Genomic DNA, 8,454 nt, shown 5'->3' with positions numbered 1-8,454 from the left:
CTTGCCAAACGCATATGCGATCCTTATGTTCCCCCGTGGTGCGAGGAGGCAAAATGCGGTCAGACGGTTGGGTCCATATCAGGACACAGATGCAATGTGAGGACATCGTATAACAGGCCACGGAGTTCACATTCTTTGCTGCATTTGTACGTTCACATTTTGGTTTCCAGCTGGTGATTTCTTGTGCCCCCGATTTGAACTGAAGATAATGAAGAAAGTGAAAAACAGGCATTTCTCTTTAAAAAGAAAAAGACAGATATACTTGTCATTCTCCGAGCGGGACAGTTGAGTCACTATTAGCAAACAAAAGACTCTCAATACTTGAATACGGATCAAATTTGTTATCAAGACACTCCCTGGTACTTGTCCATTAACAATGTGCTTGTTTGAGTTTTCACACCCCAGCAGCCGACTGACTGAGTGACTCATATATAAATAAAGCATAAGAATTTTGAGGAAAAATAACAGTTAAAAAAACGTGTAGTATTTACTGAAAAACTAAGGCGAAACAAACATCTATTGAGCATTCGTGAGCATTCGCTGTACCGAACACATCAAATAACAAGACGAGTGGACTGAATTGGGTAAATGCCTTTTCAAGTCAGAATGACCAGCCAGTCCCCCCCACCCCCCCAAACAACAAAGGACATCTGTGAATGGACACGTGTTGTAGTCATGCAAATCTGTGGTTATGTAAAGTGCTTTACAGTAGGTCGGTACACGCCTGCTGTAAAAAAAAATATATATAAACATTTTTTATTTGAGTTTTCAATCTGAATACGATCGGACTCGATCAATCTGAATAGCATCTTCTTAAAGTTTTTGACAAATGACGAACTATACATAAAAGGAATTCAATTGAGACAAGTTAAAATGGAAATAGGGGAACCAAACTACCAAAATCAAATATTGAGAGTTAAATATTTATTTACTTTATCACACTTACCTTTTACAGCTATCATACAAGCCTGAACATGCAAGATTGTGTGTGTGTGTGTGTGTGTGTGTGTGTGTAGATGTGTCTCGAGGGCTCTCAAGGTGGCACAAATAAGTCTCAGAGACCCAAATGACACCAAGCGACGGGACCAGTAACTAGAGCAGTGCCGATGTTGAAGACAGAACCCATGGGGGGCCACCACACTCAGCTGACCCTGCCTGTTGAGCACCAAGCAGAATCCAACATACTACAATTTAATCGTCAGATCATTTGGTATGTGTCCAATTTGTGCGTCTGCTTGTTTTACCCGTACTCTTAGTCTTGTTTGATGAATAACGATTCTGCTTTGTTTTCTGTAATTGCCCTATGAACAGAAAGGCTCAGCTTCAACATAGGCATTCGACATCGGATGCATAGATAAACTCTTGAAATTATTTATTTGTGGATATATGTGTGCCCAGTCCATGCCTTATGTCCGCCCAAATTTCACAGCCTACGAGACTCCAATGACTGTTCAGTCAACCCAATTACCCTTGGGTTGCAAGTGCTCCTTTGGTAAGCCCAATAACCCTTTTTGTTGGCCTTGTCTGGATTGTCCCAAATGTCCTCCTGGTAAGCCCAAGTCAGTAAACCGCCCCGCTGGTTGTGTAAATTTCCCCTCTGGCTGGACCAAGTGCTCCTCCAGCGTGCTGCTCCAGCTGCTCCCTGCATAAGGCCCAACGGCTGCCTCGGTGTCCCTCTGGTTGGCTCATGTGGTTGACCCAAATGCCTTTTACCACTGGCAAATGTCCCTCTGGTTGACCAAAGTGTTATCTCAGTTTTCTTGGTATCTTGGTCTTGTCGTTGTATGTGCCCACGGTTTGCCCACATAGCCTCTGTAGTCGGCCCAAGTACCCTCCTCGTTGGCTACAGTACTCTTCTGGTTGGCCCAAATCCCCTGTTGGTCGGCCCTAGCCCCCTCTGGTTGGCACAAAAGCCCTTCTGGGGTCAAGTGTGCTTTTTGTTGCTCCAGCTGCTCTTCTGGTGAGCCCAAGAGACCCTCTGGTGGGCTTGAGTGTCGCTGTGGTCATCCTAAAGTGCTACTGTGGTAGACTCAAGTGCTCATCTAATGTGACCCTGTGGCCACATAAACTGTAAAACTAAACATTGGCCGGCCCCTTCGCCATAGAGCCACGTCCTCCCCCCCCCCCCCCCGTCTCACGGGAGGCGGCTGGATGCCACCGATCAGATGATCAGTTGCGCGCCATTGGGCTGCATCACATCATGCGCTACCGAAGCAACTCCACCTTGGGGCCAACCAACGTCACTAGGAAACACCCCATTTCAGGAGAGGGGAGAGAGACACGCAGAGAGAAAGACGGGGAGAGACAGAGAGAGTAAAAGAGAAACAGATGTAGCCCAACTGTTGTGTAAGTTGAGAGGAGACAGCCCAGCCTGGGGTTGTCCTGACTTGACCTCTCCAGCAGCACTGATAAGACACCCAACACACACACACACACACACACACGCACACACACACACACACACACGCACACACGCACACACGCACACACACGCACACACACGCACACACACACACACACACACACACACACACACACACACACACACACACACACACACACACACACACACACACACACACACACACACACACACACACACACCCCTACTGATGTGATTGTTCCTCTCGCTCTCTCTCTGTTTAATCTTTACAGTCTCTGACCGTGCTGCTGACCATTACTGTTCCTCCCTTTGTAATTTATTCATTGCTGGAACCGATTAGCACCATATGACTTTAGCTTCTAGGTTAGTTACATTCCACATCAATCTTGGCTCCTCGCTGCCTTTGTTCTGTCACATTGTCTCGCTCAGGGAGCCTTCGTCAATATCCCTGACAGCTCCATTCATGTCATGCGACGTAAGCACACTTGGGTAATGGAGCCAGACACAGCAGAGTCTGTGAGTTTGTGTTTTGTTGAGGACCAAAGTGTGTCAGAGCTGCCGGTCCCTGACATCTAAGTGGGGTTCATTGAGGGAGTCTTCTGTCATACTGTCAAAAAACCCTCTAGTGCTTGCAGGAGAGGAGCGAAGTGAAAATTCAGGGAATGTCAAGCATTTCAAATAGATTTCCAGAGTCACTTCTGATGCTTCATGGATTGAATTTGATTGCCTGGTAATATCTTATGACCAACTCGGCAACACACAGAAACAATAAGAGCCCTTTTTCCCAGCTATACCACAGGCAATGGCTCTTACAGTCTGCCTTTGTTTGGTTCAAAGCTGTTACTACATGGCATGCAATGGGACTCTATTTATGGCTGTTAACTCAGCCTGGCAATGGCTCGCCCACAGTCATATTCCATGATTTATATGAAAAATGCCCCCTCTCCACCAAGCCTGGGTTTTGCGGTAAGTTGCGACTGGCACGCGACTCATGGTATTTCCTTCAGAAGGATAGTGAGAGAGTCACACACCGGCACTCTCAAGAATAAACATGGTCTGCTTGGAAGGCACGCGGGATATAAACACTGAAGTTGGTAAAATGACAAGAGAACAAAGAGAGACGGAGAGAGAAACAAGGTCAAAGTAAAAGGCCGACAGAAAGAACAAGTTAGGTGAGGCAGGATTATTTGTTTTGTTTTCAGACGCAGAGGCGATAGCTTTTAATAGCTGAACGTTATTCCAATGATTCGCGGAGGCAGCGATCTCTCCGCAAATCTGTTTCTTTTCCCAAGAACTACAGTGTGTGGTCTGTCTCCGAGCAGAGAGAAATGTATCAATCAAGCAGTGAATTGTTGATCTCTCTTCACGGACTGCAGCTGTACACTTCCACAGAGACTAAAATTTTTTTTAAAAAAACAAGAGGATGCCGGTTCTGTACTTTGCCGGGTTGTGGTCCGTGGTACAGTACACTTTTTCTGGTTTGGGAACAATAGTGCTCGTTTACATGTTTAGGTCCCAAATGAATACTCATAATCCCACAGAGATCTGTTTGTTCGCTCCCTTGTGGATGGAGCTGCCCCCGGGATATTTTGGTGACTGACAACTACGGGTTGTGGTTCTCTGGGTCTCCACCGAAAGAGCTGTTCATCCTAGCAAATCTCGAATGGTCAATTTATCTCCTGAGCATTAGGCTTTTGCTATTTTTTGTATTTGTTGTTGTCAATATGTCCGATTTTTACTTTGTGAAAGATTTTCCTGTGGTTTTTATCTGTGGACACATGGACACGTGTTAGTATTCATTACTGTGGGTGGTATTACTGTAGCTTGCCATAAGTCATGAGTTTGAAAGTGTTACTCATCAATGGCAGGGAACGGGGAAAGGTATCCTGCTGCAGCTGTGGGTCACTCAACGGGTGATGAAATTATTCATCAGCGTATTAGATTCTGTGTCCCCTCCACTCGCGTGTGTCATAAGGTGTTTTACGCTTGTTTACGTTCTGTCCAGGAACATATTGGTTACCTGAGCCCCCCGGGCCAAATGATCTGCATCCAGGGTACGCGTTGGCGTGAACCGATCATCAGCAGGACATTTGAAAACAACACCCGCAACAACACTCAGTGTGGCCGCGACAAACACTGGTCCTGACAAAGCGGCGTGTGTGCGTGTGTGTTTGGAAAAGTCTGGCGGCGGCTTGCAGGTGGAGGCGGCCCGTCTCTGTGTGCCATCCAGAGGGAGTTGCCCCGTTGCTTTTTGCGTTCAAATATTTGTCTTATTATAATAGCGACGGAACAGAGTCAACAGCGGCATAGTTGTCTTTTACATATCAGGAATCTGTTTCATCGGCACACGCTCGCGAGCGAATAGGAGAGAATGTGTTCCACCATGCCTGCGTTTCAAGCAGTCAACAGACACGGAACCCGAGTGTCTGCGCTCTGGTTAATTTGGTCATCTGCACATAGCTGAGAAGCAGACAACAGAAGTGGGAAGAAGAAACAAATCAACCAGGGATACACCCGGCGGAGAACAAAGCAAAGGAAATACTAACCATAATCATCTCGTTCGAATTTACAGCATAGATTCTTTTTTAAAAATCTTTTAAGCAATCTTCTTTGTTGTGGTCAACACGTTTCAATCATCGACGCTTAAATTCTCTGTATGCAACCTCAACTCACTTCTTTCATCCTGAGATGTAGCCTCTGACCTCTACATGGATGACGATGCTATGAATGTGTTTCGTTACATAAACACGGGTTAGTTGGGTTGAATGTGTTCAAAGACAACTTCTACAGCCAGAGTTATCAGAGCTGTTTGATTTGATCCTCTCCTCACACACCAGTTTATTTCTGACTCGGTCACTGACCCCCATCTCGACTCTGACACTAAAACATCCGTTTTGTTGCCTCCCATGCTTTTCTCAATAATGCAATGACCTTTGTCAACTGACGCACCTGTCTGCTGTTATAAACCGGCTATTGACACCTACTCGGCACCGTTGCTAATGTAACATCACGCCGCTCTGTACATTTGAAGTGATGCTCTTGATTTGGTCAAAATAGCCTCAACCCTAATGAGTAAATCAAAACGGGAAATTCCCATGTCTTGACTGGTAAAAGGTCCTACGAGGAAATTGGATTGACAATCTATCTATATGAATAAAAAGTACGTTATTCAGTGGCTGAGGTATACACAACAATACTTGACTGGACAATAATAGAGAAGGCTAAAAGCAAAAATCTGTTAACAAAACACTACAATGGGGATTTAAAAAGCCAAAGAGCACTTTGGAAATGGTTCAGTCTCTTGTTGTTTTCGGTCTAAACTTGCAAAAGACCCACAGACCCTCGCCCGAAGAATCATACTGTGCAGCTCATGGCGGATTAAACGGTCCAGGGTTGGATAAAGTCCTGATTCTTTCTCTATGTAACACATGTGTTGTGGTATCGACTGGTAGCCTCCTTCAGCTCAGGGACAAAAAAAAATAAAATCCTCTCTAAGTCCCTCTCCTATTGCTGCTAATAACGTTATGGATTTAGCACTTTGTGGCCGGCCAAATGTATGTGTTCTGAGCTACTCGGTTATTGACACGGAGAGTTCAGGGGAGGAGCTCATGTCAATAAGCTGGTCTGCCCCATGCTGGCTGCACCATATGGAGAGGTCTGGTTGTAATTCGTGGGACAGGCCGGGGCATAGTGCCAGGGAATTAGAGAGGCGGGCGGCAGGAGACATTTTAATTTGTGCTGCCATGTGCAAAGGCATGCACCTCCAGCCCGGGTCGGTTCCTGTGATTAGGGCCGGCTAGCGTATTCTTAGAAGAGGGGAGGAGCAGGAAAACATGGGGAAATAAAACAAGGACCCAGGAAATGCTGTTGATGACATGAGCTGTCCTAATATGATAATGCTACAACATCCCGACTCAAAAATCCCCAAATCAGAAACATATTTCCTTTCTGAAATCATCCCATCAGCTCTATATACAATTGTAGCCTCGTCCAACTCATTGCAGCTGTAACCCTGCGAATGACACTTATAACTCTGGCTCCAGCAGATCGTGTCAGTAAAAACGCTGCTCCTGAAAAACAAAACGTACACTCCTTGCCTAGAAACAAGAAGAAGAACAAAAAAATGGAATCTTTGCCAGGTGGTCAGGTAAAATTACACCAAATAAATGATAACGTCTGCTGGATCATTAGATAGGCAGATGTTTGCGAAAGCATTAACCATACATTATGAAACATGCGATTGCACAATGTTAATTTGAAGTTGTATCTATTTGCCCTTCTGGCGAATGTTCGAAACCAACGTTCACCCTTGTCGTAGCTCTGTGTTTGGCCTCCAGCAAATCCCGAGGGAAGTATCCCACTTGGTTCGGTGCTTGTGGTCCTGCTGCTGTGGGTCAGACAGCCAAAGAGCTGAGTTGAAACTCACTATATAGGGGAGATGATGTGTGTAGGAACTCTGTTGGTTCATCACGATGAGCTTCCGCTTTTATACTGTCCCGTTTTCACACTACTGTTTTGTACACAGTTGCTTTAAATACATCAATTATAACAGCGCTTAAGGGACAATCTTTTTCTTATTTTGTGATGTTTTTTGCTATCTAGATATATTGTCTTAATACAGGGCCAGGTCAAATGTTGGGAAGTGAAGTTCACATCTACTCTGCGTCCTGCAGGGAAAAATTTATTCCGGAACAAAAGGATCCCATCGAAGGCGTTTCAAATATTGTCAATGGGATAGGGTAGCTTGATGGAATGATATTTAAGCCTATTTATACACACCGTTTGTTTAGAAACTCATATCTGTTGTAGTAGTAGTAGTAGCATTCAGAGAACCACCATGAGCAAGCCCCTGGCGACAGGGGTGAGGCAGAAACCTCAAGCAGAACAGGGGTCGGAGTGGGCGGCCACCTGCCTCGACCGCTGGTGTCGACTGAGAAAGACCGAGGGGGAGAGAGAGAGAGGAGAACATTGCACATCGCAAGTTCCATGAAGAAATGTGAATTCATAGTAATGGTAATGTAAGTGGTAATAGTGAATTATTATTATTATTATAACTGACAATGCTAGTAGTTATAGCAGCAGGGGTTGGGTCTGTTATAATTTTTAATTCACTATTTTTTTCATTTGAAACCAGAAGTAGGTGCGATGTTTCTCATGTAACACTGTCAGACTAAGACCTGTGTCTCTGATTATCTCATCACGTAGAGACGACTGGTGTAATTCTGAGGATGGATTTGGTCCGGTGGGATGTGGCGCTGTCTCTCCCGGCTCTGACGGGGAGGGAGCACCTTCACATCTCCACGGTGACAGAGTCCCATGAAAGGAGCCGAGCAGCAAAACACTCAACAGCCACCGACACTGCTGAATATGTTGCAGGAAGTGCTGCTTCATTTGCTCTCACTTTTAAAAAGAAGGAAGAATCCACTATGCAGACAGTAATCAGATAAACTTCAGATGATATTCATTACGACCAGTATGGAGAAATTGTTCATATTCTTTGCCAAAGATATGTTGAATTGAGCCGGGAAGCCTTTACTTTGCCCTGAGCAGTGATTTATGTTCAGTAATCCTGTGTTGCAACCGAGGGCCGATCGAATTCAGTGGAGGCTTGTCAGGTGTAAAGCCGTGAGCATTCCTCTGTTTCCTAGACAATGGGATTATGGGATATAGACAGTGAGAAAGGCAACGTGGGTAAAAGGGGAATGACCGCACTCTCATTAGTGAGCTGGGGAGAGGATGGCAATTACTGCTCCAAGTCCTACAGGAAAACAACTCCCGGAGGGATTTGTCAGGTGTGTGATACACTGTGCGTAAATGTGACACCTTCCCCTCATACGGGAGACTGCTGGAACCATAAGAAAACTTGAATTTCTTTCTCCTCTTAGCTTAGAGTTCTTAATTATAACTCAACAAGTCATATGTGGATTAGATCAAACTATATTACCAGTGACAGCTGCATAAGGGATTACACGTCTATCCAGAAGAGACCTTCTGATTTAACAACCTACTCATCTATTTGTTTGAAACGATCATTAATATGATAAACTTTGCCACTGGTTGATATGTGACTA

Source organism: Scophthalmus maximus, chromosome 11 (genome assembly GCF_022379125.1).
Source record: "Scophthalmus maximus strain ysfricsl-2021 chromosome 11, ASM2237912v1, whole genome shotgun sequence".
Lineage (NCBI taxonomy): Eukaryota > Metazoa > Chordata > Actinopteri > Pleuronectiformes > Scophthalmidae > Scophthalmus > Scophthalmus maximus.
This window is presented reverse-complemented; position numbering follows the sequence as displayed.